Source organism: Coregonus lavaretus, assembly GCF_964263955.1.
Source record: "Coregonus lavaretus genome assembly, chromosome: 13".
Lineage (NCBI taxonomy): Eukaryota > Metazoa > Chordata > Actinopteri > Salmoniformes > Salmonidae > Coregonus > Coregonus lavaretus.
Window position 1 is genome coordinate 12,111,120 of NC_140000.1, and position 19,245 is coordinate 12,130,364.

General features: G+C 41.6%; 1 pseudogene across 1 annotated transcript; it reads left to right on the forward strand.

The window, feature by feature from the left end:
- Nucleotides 1-6,571: 6,571 nt before the first annotated feature.
- LOC311139363 lies at nt 6,572-10,487 on the forward strand (annotated as a pseudogene). Its single transcript has 2 exons — nt 6,572-6,604; nt 8,987-10,487. The product of its transcript is annotated as an uncharacterized misc_RNA (transcript).
- The last annotated feature ends 8,758 nt before the right edge of the window (nt 10,488-19,245 follow it).

A 19,245-nucleotide genomic window follows, 5' to 3' on the forward strand; every position in this document is an offset into this window, starting at 1 on the left:
TAGGAAATAATGTCATTCGTACTTGTAACATATTTTCATAGATTATTTAGAATACTACTAAAGTTATCTTATGCAACTTTTAATACACGTAAAAACTCTCTGTCCACCCATTCTCTATTGAATAAGTGCGTCTTCCTAGTTACCCCATAACCACGCCTCAAATCTTTTATTTAGCATTTAACCAACCAAATACTAAGTAGTATCCGGTTATCATTTATACCCGCCGTTGAATTTCCTCATACACACATATTTCACCTTATGCCATTCAAATGCCCAACACGACAGAATAGTTCAATTCAACTCTCTATTGGTTTTTCAAGTCGCTCCGGACCAGAGCGTCTGCCAACTGACCAAAAATGCAAATATTCTCTACTTTCTCACTCATTACGTTTGAGTGCGAAAGTTCATACACATAATATGCCATCTAGCAGACGCTCCTATCCAAAGCGACTTACAGTCATGCGTGCATACATTTTTGTATATGGGTGGTCCCGGGGATCGAACCCACTACCTTGGCGTTACAAGCGCCGTGCTCTACCAGCTGAGCTACAGAGGACCACAAGCATCGTTGGACTTTATAGGTACCTCTCAAATAATCGCTTTGTGGTGTTTTTAGCCAATTCTTAATTGACACGAATCCTTTTTTCAAACATTTTACCCGTTGAACCAAAAATTGACTGTCCTCCTTTTCTTTACCCATGCAGTCACGATGGTTAAATATTCCTTTGTTTACTGTTAAAGCACTTTCGCGCTTAAAAAAACGCTGTCTCCAGCCCCTCCTTTCGCTGTTTTATTTTTCAAAATTTTATATGCATCTGCCTACTAACTTTTTTACTTCGAGATGCCCAATAAATTCATACCTCTTCTCCCAAATGGATCCATAACACATATTTCTTCGATCTCCTTAGAAGTTTTATTTCCCACGGTGGAGAAATAAAAATCCTCCCTTTAGTAATAATTCCCAGAATTATTGTTCTAGGAGCTATTATTTTAGTGCGTCTTTTGAGCCAACGTATGATTTGCTTTTGTAATTAACCATTTAAAATTATTTAACCCCTAACCCAGAGCTTTTATTTAAAACTCCGGTTTCATGAAAGGGGTCGATAACCATTTTTTCTCACGCTACCTATTTTTTTAGCTCCTTCCTATAAATAATTATCACGTATACTGATGGATTCTTAAGTCTCACACGTACACAACATTATACAATCATTTGCTAAACCTATTTGTAACCTAGAGGTCGTAACTGCTCTAGTTTCATGAAACACACAGAGTTCTAGCAAATCCCCAGCCGTATACGCGACTTTTGAACCGTCCATCCATAGCACACGACGAAAAATCATCACTTTCCCTGTTTATCGTAGCACTGTACCCAGTACAGTCTCAATAAAAAACTAGTTTACATTGGTGATGGCCTTCACCCCTTGTCATTTCGGACTAGATTATTCTGGTAATAGCTATTTACCTAGGGTCAATTGCGGACCCTCCCTGTTTCGTAATAATTATTACTTCCTTTGACTTTGGTAACTAAGTTCAACTCATTTTACCAAAATCCATGAATAAAAATTACTGACCTTTTCCTCGCAGTCTGGATTAAAATGCTTTTTCAAACTTGTTAACGTCTTTATCGTTCATAAAGAGTAATCACCGGCCTGTTTATTAACCTTAACGTCGAAGGCCAGGACTATTCTTCACGGATGCAATCACCCGGCCGTGCACGGATTTCGGTGTCTCTAGAACGATAAAGATGTATTAAGCTCCGCTCAGAAGGACCAATCTGTCATGTGAATTTCTATCTCTAATTCAACCTAAGCTTGAATCATTACCAGAGGTTGTAAGGCTCTGGTTTTAATCATCAATGATTCAAGGTCCACAAGTCTTATCTGTATTTTTATTCATGGCGAGAGCTCTCCCGCTAAAAACACATACATACTGTTTTTATACTTCTTGACAAACAAAGGCACTATGCTCCTCCCACCTTCTCCTTCACCCTGGAATGTTTAGTCCCGCCTCCTCTGTTAGTGGGTTGACACTACATTATAACACAGTTTACACATTTATACTGTATTTGGGGTGAAATCCTTTAGTCATTATTCTTAAAATCCAAATTAATCTAACAATTCCAAACACTGGTGGTAACCAGATTGTCATGCTCTAGATGGCACGGTATAATTAAATTGACAATGGATACTGAAGTACTATTACTTTTAGCTTTGTATCTGAAGCATGTTAAGAACTAAGACCGCTTATTTACATATCCCCTTGACCTTCAACCTCAAGAGGGATACTGATTGGCTGTTAAACACAAGGGCGTTATGGACTATCATTAAAGGTTGAGTCAAAGGTGCTCTAGTTTCACTTTCAATACCAGGCTTTACCTCTGACTCACTCAAGCACATAGTCCTGTGGCCTCGCTGGTATTTTAGTACACCTGTCTATCAGTGGAGGCTCCTCAGAGGAGGAAGGGGAGGACCATCCTCCTCAGTGAAATTTCATAAAAATAAAAATAGTGAAACATTTAAAAAAGTTAACCTTTTTAGATAAACTATACTAAATATATGAATATGTCACCAAATAATTGATTAAAATACACTGTTTTGTAATGAAAGTCTACAGTAACTTCAACAGCACTGTCTGGGGTAGCAACATGGTGTAGCCGGAGGACAGATAGCTTCCGTCCTCCTATGGCTACATTAACTTCAATACAAAACCTAGGATGCTCGTAGGCCTCACCCCCTTCCATAGACATACATGGTAATTATGACCACTTCCGGAGGACGTCCTCCAACCAATCAAAGCTTTTGCAGTATGAACTGACATGTTGTCCATCCAATCAGAGAATTAGGATCAGAGAATGAACCTAGTGTGTTTTATTGGGATTGTGCCACAGAGCATTATGGGGGTTCTATCTGTTGAGAAGCTTGGTGACATTGTTGGATCAAGATTAAGAGTGATAGTTGAGATTTTTAGAAATCTGACATGCTGTAGGGGATGAAAACAAGACTATTTTTCAGTCTGATCAACTGTAGGCTAATAAGAACAGCCTATCCATCTGGTCAGAGTAAACTAATTGGTAACAGTATGTATTTATAGTCCATTTGTGTGTCAGGAGAAAATGTGAATGTGATCCAATTTAGTTTATATTCAAAATTGGGCTGGCTAGGCTGCCGATACATTTTTAATCCAACATTATTAACTGGAATTAATTAATCAACATAATAGTGATGACAGTTGTGAGTCCATTTTTTAGAAGGCCTACAATTGCATAGGCCTGCATGATGCAAACATGAATAAAGCAAACTCAGCCAAGTGAGTTCTATTGTCTATCAGTTGTTGTCTCTGTGTCTGGGTAGAGGAAATCCCCCTCCTAATCTAGTCTAAATATAATTTGTGAACAAATATAAGGTAGCTGCAGTCTGACAGGATTTTCATCCACCCCTGGGCCATGAGTTTTTTCAGGAGTTTTTTTTTAAACCATGTAACCTGATTAGGAAAAACTGGTCCCATCATAGCCCATATAAAACCTTTTTACAACTGATTAATCACTGTCATACCTTATAGGGTCCAGAGTTTTCCTAGTTAGGTTAACATATAAGGAAAAACTCCAGTCCCCAGGGGGTAAAAATTGCCCCACCGCTCTGGGACCTATGGTGCCACCAGTCTGCTTACAGTTGTCAGTTATTGTCAGGTATGTGGATGATCAGGGCTTTATTCAGGAACGTTTCTTGGGCTACTTTGATGAGTCAAGTGGGCGAGATGCGCAGTCTGTGTTTGACTTTATGAATTTTGAGATGTCTGAGTTTAACTTAATTGAGAAACTCGTTGTCCAAACCTACGATGGCGCAGCTGTAATGGAATGTATCTGCTATTTGTATTTACAGCTAAGTCCCCTCCTGTTCCCTGATTAATAGGTGATGACTACTCCACTCCACTACCATTGTCAACTTTCTCCCTGACATGAACTGAAGCCACGTCTCATGTGCCCGCTCATCCACTGGCACATTGAATGTTTCCCCTCCAAGCACTGTTAGTACCCATATCAATTTTCTCTCATTACTGTATGTAGAGTCAATCACATACACAAACACAATCACATTATTACACATCAATGATTTTACTCCTTGCTTGGACTAACTCATTCTTAGCTCTTTTGTCTAACTGTGTACAGTCGTGGTCAAAAGTTTTGAGAATGACACAAGTATTGGTCTTCACAAAGTTCGATGCTTCAGTGTTATGAGATATTTTTGTCAGATGTTACTATGGTATACTGAAGTATAATTACAAGCATTCCATACGTTTCAAAGGCTTTTATTGACAATTACATTAAGTTTATGTAAAGAGTCAATATTTGCAGTGTTGACTCTTCTTTTTCAAGACCTCTGCAATCCATCCTGGTATGCTGTCAATTAACTTCTTGGCCACATCCTGACTGATGGCAGCCCATTCTTGCATAATCATTTCTTGGAGTTTGTCAGAATTTGGGGTTTTTTGTTTGTCCACCCGCCTCTTGAGGATCGACCACAAGTTCTCAATGGGATTAAGGTCTGGGGAGTTTCCTGGCCATGGACCCAATATTTCCATGTTTTGTTCCCGAGCCACTTAGTTATCACTTTTGCCTTATGGCAAGGTGCTCCATCATGCTGGAAAAGGCATTGGTCGTCACCAAACTGTTCATGGATGGTTGGGAATAGTTGCTCTCGGAGGATGTGTTGGTACCATTCTTTATTCATGGCTGTGTTCTTAGGCAAAATTGTGAGTGAGCCCACTCCCTTGGCTGAGAAGCAACCCCACACATGAATGGTCTCAGGATGCTTTACTGTTGGCATGACACAGGACTGATGGTAGCGCTCACCTTGTCTTCTCCGGACAAGGTGTTTTCCGGATGCCCCAAACAATCGGAAAGGGGATTCATCAGAGAAAATGACTTAACCACAGTCCTCAGCAGTCCAATCCCTGTACCTTTTGGAGGATGGCACCAGGCCATCCTCCAAAAGTCTTGCACTCACACCTGCCTGCTGCCATTCCTGAGCAAGCTCTGCACTGGTGGTGCCCCGATCCCGCAGCTGAATCAACTTTAGGAGAAGGTCCTGGCGCTTGCTGGACTTTCTTGGGCACTCTGACGCCTTCTTCACAACAATTGAACCTTTCTCCTTGAAGTTCTTGATGATCCGATAAATGGTTGATTTAGGTGCAATCTTACTAGCAGCAATATCCTTGCCTGTGAAGCCCTTTTTGTGCAAAGCAATGATGACGGCACGTGTTTCCTTGCAGGTAACCATGGTTAACAGAGGAATAACAATGATTTCAAGCACCACCCTCCTTTTAAAGCTTCCAGTCTGTTATTCTAACTCAATCAGCATGACAGAGTGATCTCCAGCCTTGTCCTCGTCAACACTCTCCCCTGTGTTAACGAGAGAATCACTGACATGATGGCAGTTGGTCCTTTTGTGGCAGGGCTGAAATGCAGTGGAAATGTTTTTGGGGGATTAAGTTCATTTTCATGGCAAAGAGGGACTTTGCAATGAATTGTAATTCATCTGATCAATCTTCATGACATTCTGGAGTATATGCAAATTGCCATCATCAAAACTGAGGCAGCAGATTTTGTGAAAATTAGTATTTGTGTCATTCTCAAAACTTTTGACCACGACTATAGTGTGTTGTGTTATTGTTTTTTGTCTTCCCAGTCAAATCCTGTCCTGCACTGGTCAAGCCTCTGAACACCTCAACTCATGCCTCATACCCTCATTCAATCGCTGATGTGATCCCTTTCCAACACTGTGTAAGTAGCCCTCTCATTCCCATTCCCCATAATATTGTACTATAAATGTCTTTATTAAATGCTTTAGGTTAAAATAATTAGTCTGATGATTTTTAAACACACTTTGTCGTCTCTGTGTGTTCCGTGCCTATACCGTGGGTCTCCCATCCTCCTCAGTTGTTCAAGTCACCAGCCTCCACTGTTGTACAATTATATATTTTTATAATATTAAAACGTGTCCCAGTCCAACATGCCTATCTCTGCCCATTGGGGGCGTGGCTTACAGAGCGCTCATTGAAATATGTGCTCCTCGCATCTTCGTATTCCACCGGATCGCGTTACAGTATCTCACCACACCTACTTCTATGATATCATGGCGGTCCGCAAACAAAAGTTTAAAGTGCATAGCACCACCTACTGTGCTGGAATGTACGATCAATCATGTTCTGCACAATTCTGTACTACCATGAAAATAAAATAAAAAAACAAATACATCCCTACTAACTTCTACCCCCACCCCACCAAAAAAAAACTCCCAAGCCCCCTACCCCATTGAACTTGAGCTATATCATGCTGAAACACTCCATCCTTAGGATTGTTCAGCATGCCAACAACCATTTCAACAGTAACATCTGTTACCCCCAACATCTGTCTCCAAAAAGCTTAAATCTGGCATTTTTGCTTTATACAACCTGAGTCATATTGATAGCCTTAACAATAAAAGCTATGAGGTCAACTTTATTCATTATCAAAGTGTCCATTGACACCGCACATTCATGAGCGCAAGATATCTGAACAGGCATCGAAACCATGCCAGGACCATCAGAAGCACGTGCCCCAACAGTAGGTCTACTTACTACAGGAACATCCATGTAAGTTCCATCCGTCCGCACTGTATTTCTACCAACCTGTTGTGTTACTTTCTTCACTGCCTCAACATATGACACCTTCTGCACTACTCGGACCCTGGCCATCTCCACCTGCCTCTCTCGCACCGGACACTTCCAATCCCCAGCAACATGGGCACCCCAACAATTGACACACACAATTTCATCCACTGAAACTACACAATCCTCTGTCCCATGCCCTCCAGCAACACTCCCCACATCTTGAAATCTCCCTCCTACACACTGCTGCAACATGACCATAAACGATGCACTTGAAACAACACAGTGGGTTTGGCACAAAAGCTCTAACAGGATAACTGACTCTGTTTCAATACTCTCACCACAGAGTCTGCGTCACACCAAACGGCGGGCGTCACAAACACCAGGAATCTTCAACTTCAATTGCTCCACCTGCACACTTAACGCTACCCCAGAAATCACTCCTTTCAATGGTGCCCCATTCTTAAGCGCAAAGCAAGAAACAGATCTTGACCCAAGTTACGTGACACAGAGCTCCCGCTACCTCAGGTCCGAAGAAACACAAACAAATATCACAAGTACACTACAGGTCACCTTCACTGATTCAACTGCACCCAACTCCTTTCCAACCTACCCTGAAACCACAAATGGATCCGCCAAAAGTCACTCCTACTGGACCAGATTCTTTTTTATCATGTCCATCAATGCCAGTCTCAGGCTCTGAGCTCTTCACCACACCTTCCACCTCAATTAACTCGTCCTTATTTCCATTTCACCTCCAGAACTCGGTCTGGAGCACGGCTGACTGTTTGCACTTGACACCAATCTTCTTTGACGACCCATCTATATTTTTGTCGCCATCTTCCTCAAATTCAAATCCAACCTCTGCTTTCCTCACTCTCTTCGACCTCTTCTTCCTCTTTTTCCCCCTCCATTCCTCCTCAGAAATTCACCTTTCTGTGTCCCTGTCCCAATATTCCTCTTCTACCAACATTGCTTCAATAGCGTGCGTGTCGTCTTCCCCTGATAATTCCTGAAATAAAAATGTAAAGTCACTACAGAATGTAGTGTTGATCACTCATAGGCGAGCTACTTCAGTAAAATATAGTTTTGTTTTCAGTCTAGCAGTGGAGGCTGGTGGGAGGAGCTATAGGAGGATGGGCTCATTGTAATGGCTGGAATGGAATCAATGGAACAGAGGTTTCCATATGTTTGATCTGATTGATACCGTTCCATTGATTCCATTCCAGCCATTGCAATGAGCCTGTCCTACTATAGCTCCTCCCACCAGCCTCCACTACAGTGATATCAAATCAAATCAAATCAAATCAAATGTTATTGGTCACATGCGCCGAATACAACAGGTGCAGACATTACAGTGAAATGCTTACATATGTATGTGCATATATATGTAGTGATTTGTATGAAATACCTCCCTAAAATATGTATTTTCTCTGTAAATTAAGGCTATCAAAGTGACTACCAAAGGGGATTATAGTTGCAGATAAACGTAGCATACCTCCTCATTTCTAGCTTTGGAATCGTCCGGTGTTTGTTCATGAGGGAAAGGCACGCCGCCGTTGCGCAGATTTGTTTGATTTATTTTACCTTTATTTAACCAGATAACAGACCAAGTCACCGATACAAACCATGAGAGCTGCTTAGCTTCTTCAAAGGAATACAGACATATGCAAAAAGATTGTGTGTATCGCCGAGCTCTGTCACATAGTTAATCAATCACATAGTGATCATATTTCATTTAGCACATTTCTGGGTTTGGAGGATGCCAGGAGAACACTACCTGCCCGAATGATGGAGGAGGAATAATAGTCTGGGGCTGTTTTTCATGGTTTGGGCTAGGCCCCTATGTTCCAGTGAAGGGAAATCTTAACGCTATAGCATACAATGACATTCCAGACGATTCTGTGCTTACAACATTGTGGCAACAGTTTGGGGAAGGGCCTTTCCAGTTTCAGCATGACAGTGTCCCCGTGCACAAAGCGAGGTCCATACAGAAATGGTTTGTCGAGATCGGTGTGGAAGAACTTGACTGGCTTGCACAGAGCCCTGACCTCAACCCCATCGAACACCTTTTGGATGAATTGGAACGCCGACTGCAAGCCAGGCCTAATCGCCCAACATCAGTGCCCGACCTCACTAATGCTCATGTGGCTGAATGGAAGCAATTCCTCGCAGCAATGTTCCAACATCTAGGGGAAAGCCTTCCCAGAAGAGTGTTGGCTATTATAGCAGCAAAGGGGGGACCACCTCCATATTAATGCCCATGATTTTGGAATGAGATGTTCAACAAACAGCAGGTGTCCACATACTTTTGGTCATATAGTGTATCAAATCTCAGCACCTCAATAACCATGTCAACCTGTCACTAACTAATAGCTCACTGAAATGGCTCCCTCCAGGTATTTTCTCCTGGCTCTCCAATCTGGATGTGTTCATATTACGGCAGAACTACCTGAACAATTTCTCTGCGGTGGCAGATTCTGTGTCTCACTTACCGAAACTAACTAAATTAGACCTGTGCAATAATTATCTAATGTTCTTCCAGCATTCTAATCACCTACCAGAGTCCCTCAACACCCTCTATATCTGTAAAAACAAACTGGTCACTTTAGCATGTGAGTGGGGCTTCCTTAGCCATATAATACTGCTGGATCTCTCCTACAATGACCAGCTCCCTTCAAGGGCTTTCCAAGGTCGGGACTTACAGAAACTAAACTACATGCGTTTGCGTTCAACCAATGTTACAGTGCCAGAGCTTTTGAATGTCAGCAATGTTAGAGCTGGGCACAGACATTTCTGGTATGGGGTTGAAAACGGACGATCTGCTCATAAAGTTATGCCACCTTTTGGGTACAAATGTCAAATTTGTTCAAAAGCTGAGTCTGGGAAGCAATGGGATACTGTCATTGCAGAAGAACACACTTTGCAGCTGTCCACCAATCCGGAGTTTATTGGACCTTTCCTTCAACCAGTTGAGGAAGGTAAGCTGCCTCCACTTTCTCAAAGAAAAGGATCAAATCAAGAACTTCACAGCAGAGAAAAAACACCTCACCTCCCTAATGTCCTGCAACAGACAGAACCTCTCTTTTCCAAATCTGAGCTACCGTTACAATCGCATACTCAATGTCAATTATTTTGCTTTCCATCACACACCAAACGTGAAGGCCCTAACACTCAACATAATCGCCTATCTTGACCATAAGACTTTCAGTGGGCTGACTAGTCTTGTCACACTGCATCTGGACAATGACCTCCTGATAGATAAATACAACATTAGCTTTGAAGATCTGCAGAGCCTGGAAATACTTAACCGACGTAACAATTAGATCACTGTTATTTTCAACAAGACTTTCCATTCACTCCAATACCTGCACATTTTGAAACTTGGAGGGAACAAAATCACTCATTTTGAAGAGTTAGCCTTTGTGGGGCTCAATAACCTGGCCAAATTTTACCTAGACGGAAACAATCTCAAACAGATCAACAGCGCCAAGTTTAAACCATCCCACGGCACACTTGAAGTGCTTGATCTACAAAGGAATGAGGTTAGCTTTTCCTCTAAATGCACCAACTCTCGTTTTGTGAATCTGACCAATCTTTGCAACCTCAAACTAAATGCACAGATGCCCCAGGGCCTCAACGTGTTGCCTTATGCCTTTTTCTGTGGCCTCAGCTCCCTCCAATCGCTCTAACTAACCGACATTCACGTCTTTAGTTTCGCAGCAGACACTTTTGACCATCTGACCAACTTTACTTTCCTCTCATTGGACAACTCCTGTGCTGGGGTGATGCAGCTGTGGCCGGGCGTCTTCAAAAAAGTATTCAACCCTTTGCTATGAGACTCGAAATTGAGCTCATGTAACAGGGTTGGTTATGTTTCCACTTGCCTCTAAAGAAATGTTCAAGCATTCTTATTGGTTGGTTCAACTCTGATGACAATAAGGCGTGTTGTGATTGGCCACGCTTGCAGCTAGGGGGAGATCGCGAACGTCAGGTCTTCCCAGTATGAAAATGTGATGCAAGGGGTAGGTCATGTTCTGAATACTGTTTTATATTTTACAATGTGTACAAGATTGCTGTACGTTACTGATTTATACATGTGTGGGTATATGGTACCTGTTAGGGATTGAGGGGCTTTCTGGGATGTGCTTTTGCATATGATTGCTGTAGATAAGTGTGTTAGCTAGCATACACCGATGTAATGGTCACATAAGCCCACTGCTAACACAGTTGCCTTCATGCTACAGATTTTGCCATCTACAGCCATCAATATCGTTAAGCTCTGCACAACTAACGTGCTGTTTCCCATTTAACAACAGAAATAAATGATGCTCAACTGGGACCACTAGCTGATGTGATTTATTAGGAGAAAACAACATACATCTGTTATACTGGTGCCGTGACTCGTCTTCTTGTCTTCGCGTGGAGGGATCCGAGACATTTTAGTCATTTAGCAGACGCTCTTATCCAGAGCGACTTACAACCCTGGCATTGGAAACACCATGCTCTCCCAACTGAGCTACATCCCTGCCGGCCATTCCCTCCCCTGAAGTTGTAGAAACATCTCAAGGACGATCAATGGAAACAGGATGCACCTGAGCTCAATTTCGAGTCTCATAGCAAAGGGTCTGAATACTTATGTAAGGAATTTTTTATTTTTATTTTTTGCACAAACAAAAAAATATATATATTTTCACTTTGTCATTATGGGGTATTGTGTGTAGCTTGATGAGGACATTTTTTTATTTTCTGACATTTTGGTAGGCTATTTGTTAGTCAGTCAACTTGTAATTAGATACAAGCAGCTTCTCTTTTGTCAGTATATGTTGACCTAGAAGACTAAATAAACCCTTGCTCAAGAAATAATGTAATAGATCGATAGAATGAATGCTATACTGAACAAAAATATAAACGCAACATGCAACAATTTCAACGATTTTACTGAGTTACAGATGATATAAGGAGATCAGTCAATTGAAATAAATTCATTAAAACCTAATCTATGGATTTCACATGAATTGGCAGGGGCGCAGCCATGGGTAGGCCTGGGAGGGCATAGGCCCACCCACTTGGGGGCCAGGCCTAGCCAGTCAGAATGAGTTTTTACCCACAAAGGGCTTTATTACAGAAATAAATACTCTTCAGTTTCATAAGCTGTCTGGGTGGCTGGTCTCAGACGATCCCGCAGGTGAAGAAGCCGGATGTGGAGGTCCTGGGCTGACGTGGTTACACGTGGTCTGCGGTTGTGAGGCAGGTTGGACCTACTGCCAAATTCTCTAAAACGACGTTGGATGCGGCTCATGGTAGAGAAATGTACATTCAATTTTCTGGCAACAGCTCTGGTGGACATTCCTGCAGTCAGCATGCCAATTGCACGCTCCCTCAAAACTTGAGACATCTGTGGCATTGTGTTGTGTGACAAAACTGCACATTTTAGAGTATCCTTTTATTGTCCCCAGCACAAGGTGCACCTCTGTAATGATCATGCTGTTTAATCAGCTTCTTGATATGCCACACCTGTCAGATAGATGGATTATCTTGGCAAAGGAGAAATGCTCACTAACAAGGATGTAAACAGATTTGTGCTCAACATTTTAGAGAAATAAGCTTTTTGTGCATATGGAAATTGCTGGGATCTTTTATTTCAGCTCATCGGACCACACTTTACATGTGTTGTTTATATTTTTGTTCATGGGTAAACTTTTGTCTGTCATCTATTTTCGCGGAGCAAAGACGTTTAGGGACTGGGTAGAAAATGCAATAATGCAAAAGAAAACGGGAAAGATTTACTGTGCAAAATGTCCAAATGACATCAGTTTGACCGGTTGTAAGGAAATTGAAAGCTGTGAAAATGACACAATGTGTTTCTGATAAGACTTCAGTTCGGCTTCAATGCATATTTTATGTGGTTGAAATACTATCAGCTTTTATCATGCTGACAGCATCTCAAGATCATTTTACTGCAAGAAATGCTTAATTCTGCAGGAGTTAATATTAAGGCTATGTGAAAGGTTATAGACATACTGTACGTACAGTCAGTGTCCAGATTTCAGTTTCCATTTAACACATCTAAACCGTAGGCTACAGTTCCCTTGACATGCCATAGACCTATTTGAAGTTCTGTTTTGTGATGTGGAATTTGTATAGCGCTTCACAATCATGCTATCATCCTCTTTTACCACTTCACCAAATCTTTCCCAAACATTACATTTCTGGCCCACCCTTCTCTTTTTCAACTCTCCTTTTGCAGCTTTTGTCTTATTGAATTAAACTCTGACAATGTCCCTTTTGCCTTAGTGGATTGATGTTAACATTCTCTGCCTGTTCCCAAAATCATTATTTGATGATTGGTGTGTAGGCTATTTGGCTCAAGTACAGTTAAGCCCTAAAGTTTAGGTTTATGGATTATTTAACGAAAAACCTCAATGTAGCCTATAGATATAAATTGCACAATAATTAGACATTTATTAATTTTTTAAGGTATCGTTTTCTCTTTATTAAAACCGCCCACCACCCAGCGTACCTTCAGCCACACAATATTTAATGACCCTAAACCCGTCCGCCCCACGGATATAAACGCAGGGACTGCAGTTTATGAGTCACCCCACGCATCACTAGTATGCATGGAAATGCTGACTACACTGTTGACGATGTCTGTGTTGGCATTTTGTCTGGGCCAGGTGACTGATGACTTGGCTGTTGGTCTTTGATCAACCATAACATTGACTTTCTCATACTATTATAAGAAATATAAGGCTCACAAACAACTAGTAACCTTCATCAAATTACATCAAGCTGTGTGAATTGAACTAAAAGTCAATCATACTGAAATGGCTATAACATATTTAGATAGGATTCTGCAAGTCATCATGACTACAGACAAGTATTGCCAAAAGATGGGCTGACACCAACAAACTCCACTAAAACAATGGGCGTAATGGAAACAGGTTGTCTTGGTTCCTTTTCCAGCCCAGCCTGGTGTTCCCTCTGGTTTCTGTTATGTGTTTTCCCTCTCTTTCTTTCCCTGTAACAATCTCTCTCTCTCTCTCTCTCTCTCTCTCTCTCTCACCCACAGAACCTGTTTCTGCTTTGAGACTGGTGGCCAACAACACAGGCAATTTAGTGGAATTCAAAAGCTCTGTCAGTCTGTTTTGTTCTTCCTCTGGCTCCTCCCTCTCTTACCGCTGGCTGAATGGCAACTCTGAAGTCACAGCCAGTGATGGAATTCAGCTTGGTGATGGGAACAGCACTCTCACCATAGTCAATGTGACTCGATACAACGATGGGCAGTTTAGCTGTAATGCTTTCAACGCCGTCAGTAATGTAACCACTGAGCCTCTACATCTCAATATCAGCTGTGAGTATGAGAGTATGCACACTAACTGTACTTGATGAATTCACATCTTTTGGCTGCAGCCCACATGTCAAGCTTTGACTGACTCTTTACAGTGATTTGGGAGTGACACAATAACATAGCTACAATCATATGGCCAATGGTGTATGATTTATCATGATCAATTGATTTTGCTCTATAACACATCGACTCCCTGAATATCCCTTCATCTCTACCACCAGGCCTCCTTGGCTATCTATCTACTACATTTCCATAGACATTATCTGTTGAGTCATGACAGTAATGCATATCTCCCTACACAGATGGTCCAGACGGTGTGTCCTTCACAGTCAACAGGCTGAACACCACTACCTCTTTCCTGATTGGGTCTACTCTGACCATGTCCTGCTCGGCCCAGTCCAACCCTCAGGCTGAGTTTCAATGGGCTTTCAATGGGAAGCATCTGAATGGGACAAGTCCAGATCTGAAGCTATACAGTGCTGTGGAGAGCCAGAGTGGCCTATACTCCTGCCTGGCCTTCAACAACAGAACCATGAGCAACAGCAACGTCACTAGACAGATCACCATCAGCAGTGGGTCAGTGTCAGTACAGCTGGGGGTCAGTGTCTGGCTCCTCCTCCTCCTCTCCTCATTGGCTGGGGTCCTCTTCTGAGCTCCAATGGGCAAGCATATCTCACTGACTGGAAAATAACACACAGGCCAAATAAAGCATTCAGTTAAATGAACCCATAAAATATATTTATTCAAACATTCATTTAATTGACTTAGTGCCATGGGCCAGGGCAATGTGAATACATTATGTAATTGACTGAAAAAAAAAAGAGTTTTATAATATGGTGAAGTAATATCCTAGATATTGATGTAACCGAACATGGTCACTCTTGTGCAATGTCAGACCACAGTGTGCATCCTGTGAAAAAAAAGTATAATGGCTATGATATCAGGAGGGTGTGTGTTCCCACTGGCTTGAAATACACTGAGTATACAAAACATTAGGAACCTGCTCTTTCCATGACATAGACTGACCAGGTGAATCCAGGTAAAAGCTATGATCCCTTATTGATGTCACTTGTTAAATCCACTTCAATCAGTGTAGATGAAGGGGAGGAGACAGGTTAAAGAAGGATTTTTAAGCCTTGAGACAATTGAGACATGGATTGTGAGTGTGCCATTCAGAGTGTGAATGGGCAAGACAAAATACTTAAGTGTCTTTGAATGGGGTATGGTAGTAGGTGCCAGGCCACCAGTTTGAGTGTCAAGAACTGCAATGCTGCTGGGTTTTTCACGCTCAACAGTTTCCCATGTGTATCAAGAATGGTCCACCACCCAAAGGGAATCCAGCTAACTTGACACACCTGTGGGAATCATTGGAGTCAACATGGGCTGGCATCCCTGTGGAATGCTTTCGACACCTTGTAGTCCATGCCCCCATGAATTAAGGTAATTCGGAGGGCAAAAGGTGGTGCAATTCAATATTAGGAAGGTGTTCCTATAGTTTTGTACACTCAGTGTATTTAGAAAGAGAAAATACATTGCACCATATTCATGTAGTCTAATATCTATCTAGTCAAATATTAACAGAGAATAATGAAAAAGGCGTAGAAATATATTTCACCACTATGATGTTACTCAAACACATCATCACTCATCATCATCATGGTATTTACAGGAGTAAAGCTTAGGGAAACTAGCTCATGACAATTCTTTCCCAATCTCTTACAAATATTTTCCACAGATATCTGAACCTGTCATCCTAAGAAGGAACATTTCTGCTGTAATTGCATCCTGATACAGAATATATCTCTCGTTCCACTATCATGCTGCCAAAGGAATGATTTATCTGAAAACAGTTTTTTTATTGTATTTTTTCTTTATTCAAGCTTTATTTATCCAGATTAGTATCACTAAGAAGAATCATATAACATGTATTTCAACACCCCTCATTACTGTAATTATCTTAAGACCTGGTGGAATAACATAAATATGTCAAACATTCTTGTGGTAATATGACTTGAACATACATTTCTTAATTGCTTATATAAAAACTGTTTTTGTTGTTGTTGTTGAATAAATCAAAATGCTCCATAAGGGTACACAGTGCATAGGCCCACCCACTTCGGAGCCAGGCCCACTCAATGGGGAGCCAGGCCCAACCAATCAGAATGAGTTTTCCCCACAAAAGGGCTTTATTACAGAAATAAATACTCCTCAACACCCTGCCCCCCCTCCCCTCAGTCGATCCCGCAGGTGAAGAAGCCGGATGTGGAGGTCCTGGGCTGACGTGGTTACACGTGGTCTGCGGTTGTGAGGCCAGTCGGACATACTGCCAAATTCTCTAAAACGACGTTAGAGGTGGCTTATGGTAGAGAAATTAACATTGAATTATCTGGCAAAAGCTCTGGTAGACATTCCTGCAGTCATCATGACAATTGCATGCTCCCTCAAAACTTGAGACATCTGTGGCATTGGGTTGTGTGACAAAACTGCACATTTTAGAGTGGCCTTTTATTGTCCCCAGCACAAGGTGCACCTGTGTAATGATCATGCTGTTTAATCAGCTTCTAGATATGCCACACCTGTCAGGTGGATGGATTATCTTGACAAAGGCTAAAATGCTCACTAACAGGGATGTAAACAAATTTGTGCCAAAATGTTGAGCGAAATAAACTTTTTATGCCTATGGAAAATTTCGGAGATCTTTTATTTCAGCTAATGAAACATGGGACAACACTTTTCATGTTGCGTTTATATTTTTGTTCAATGTAGAAAGGAAAGGTATGTGTTTCTAACGGTGTAGAACCGTCAACCTATGTTGAACACACCCTTGTTGGTCTACCTGTGCCAGGTGCATTTGAGTGGCCTTTTGTATAGAAGCCTTCCTGTTTGTTTCAATCAGGGTATCCTTTTACTGAGAGGACGAGAGCGGTGATGGTGGTTTGAAAAAAAGTAAATATGAGAAATAGGAATAATTGTGAATGTAGTGCTTTTAGGCATTGGTGCCCATATTCCACCCAGACCTGCTCTCCTTCTCACTGGGCACTCTGTTTGACTATGTGAATAAAACGTATACATTTAGTGGTATTTGGTTGTGAGAAATCAGACATTTCTGTGTTAAAGTCTTGTAGGACAGCTGTATGGAGCTCCTGGATGTGAATATGTATGGGAATGATTACGTCCTATGGAGATTGTGCCTTTCTTGTGACGCTGAAAATAAAAATAAATAGTTGCATCCTGATATTGTTGTCTGATTCCCATGCTCCACTCCTCGAAGAAAATAACCTTTAGCTTAGTCCTGAGGACCGCACCTTACATATAAAAGTGGCGTAGTACGGATACAGGAATAGGTTATTGTTAAATCCTTGCGTTATGTTTTAACAGAACAATACCAACAATCACTACTACTCCTTTCTGTTTTGTGCTGTCTGAAAAGATGTCATAAAGTATGCTTAATTTGAGATGGCAGAGTTGCTGCTAAAATAAGTTCCACTCATCACACACTTCAAACCCTTGACCATATATGTACAGTTGAAGTCGGAAGTTTACATACACCTTAGCTAAATACATTTAAACTCAGTTTTTCACAATTCCTGACATTTAATCCTAGTAAATATTCTCTGTCTTAGGTCAGTTAGGATCACCGCTTTATTTTAAGAATGTGAAATGTCAGAATAATAGTAGAGAGAATGATTTCTTTCAGCTTTTATTTCTTTCATCACATTTCCAGTGGGTCAGAGGTTTGCATACACTCAATTAGTATTTGGGAGCATTGCCTTTAAATTGTTTAACTTTGGTCAAACATTTCGGGTAGCCTTCCACAAGCTTCCCACAATAAGTTGGGTGAATGTTGGCCCATTCCTCCTGACAGAGCTGGTGTAACTGAGTCAGGTTTGTAGGCCTCCTTGCTTGCACACGCTTTTTCAGTTCTGCCCACAAATGTTCTATAGGATTGAGGTCAGGGCTTTGTGATGGCCACTCCAGTACCTTGACTTTGTTGTCCTTAAGCCATTTTGCCACAACTTTGGAAGTACGCTTGGGGTCATTGTCCATTTGGAAGACCAAACATAACGATGGTCATTATGGCCAAACAGTTCTATTTTTGTTTCATCAGACCAGAGGACATTTCTCCAAAAAAGTACAATCTTTGTCCCCATGTGCAGTTGCAAACCGTAGTCTGGCTTTTTTATGGCGGTTTTGGAGCAGTGGCTTCTTCCTTGCTGAGCGGCCTTTCAGATTATGTCGATATAGGACTCGTTTTACTGTGGATATAGATACTTTTGTACCTGTTTCCTCCAGCATCTTCACAAGGTCCTTTGCTGTTGTTCTGGGATTGATTTGTACTTTTCGCACCAAAGTACGTTCATCTCTAGGAGACAGAACGCGTCTCCTTCCTGAGCGGTATGACGGCTGCGTCGTCCCATGGTGTTTATACTTACGTACTATTGTTTGTACAGATGAATGTGGTACCTTCAGGCATTTGGAAATTGCTCCCAAGGAGTTTGAAGGTAGGCCTTGAAATACATCCACTCATTACCTGTATTAACTGCACCTGTTTGAACTCGTTACCTGTATAAAAGACACCTGTCCACACACTCAATCAAACAGACTCCAACCGCTCCACAATGGCCAAGACCAGAGAGCTGTGTAAGGACATCAGGGATAAAATTGTAGACCTGCACAAGGCTGGGATGGGCTACAGGACAATAGGCAAGCAGCTTGGTGAGAAGGCAACAACTGTTGGCGCAATTATTAGAAAATGGAAGAAGTTCAAGATGACGGTCAATCACCCTCGGTCTGGGGCTCCATGCAAGATCTCACCCCGTGGGGCATCAATGATCAGTGTAAGACCTATTTGAAGTTCTGTTTTGTGATGTGGAATTTGTATAGCGCTTCACAATCATGCTATCATCCTCTTTTACCACTTCACCAAATATTTCCCAAACATTACTTTTCTGGCCCTCCCTTCTCTTTTTCAACTCTCCTTTTGCAGCTTTTGTCTTATTGAATTAAACTTCGACAATGTCCCTTTTGCCTCATTGGATTGATGTAAAATTTCTCTGCCTGTTCCCAAAAGCATTATTTGATGATTGGTGTGTAGGCTATTTGGCTGTCACGAATGTCAGTGGAATGCGGTAGGCCAGAGTCAAGCGCAGGACACAGAATGAGATGAAGAACCACTTTACTGAGTAGTAAAGAAATACAAGCAAAAACCTCCAACAACAAGGGAGGAGCAAACCCGCTCACAA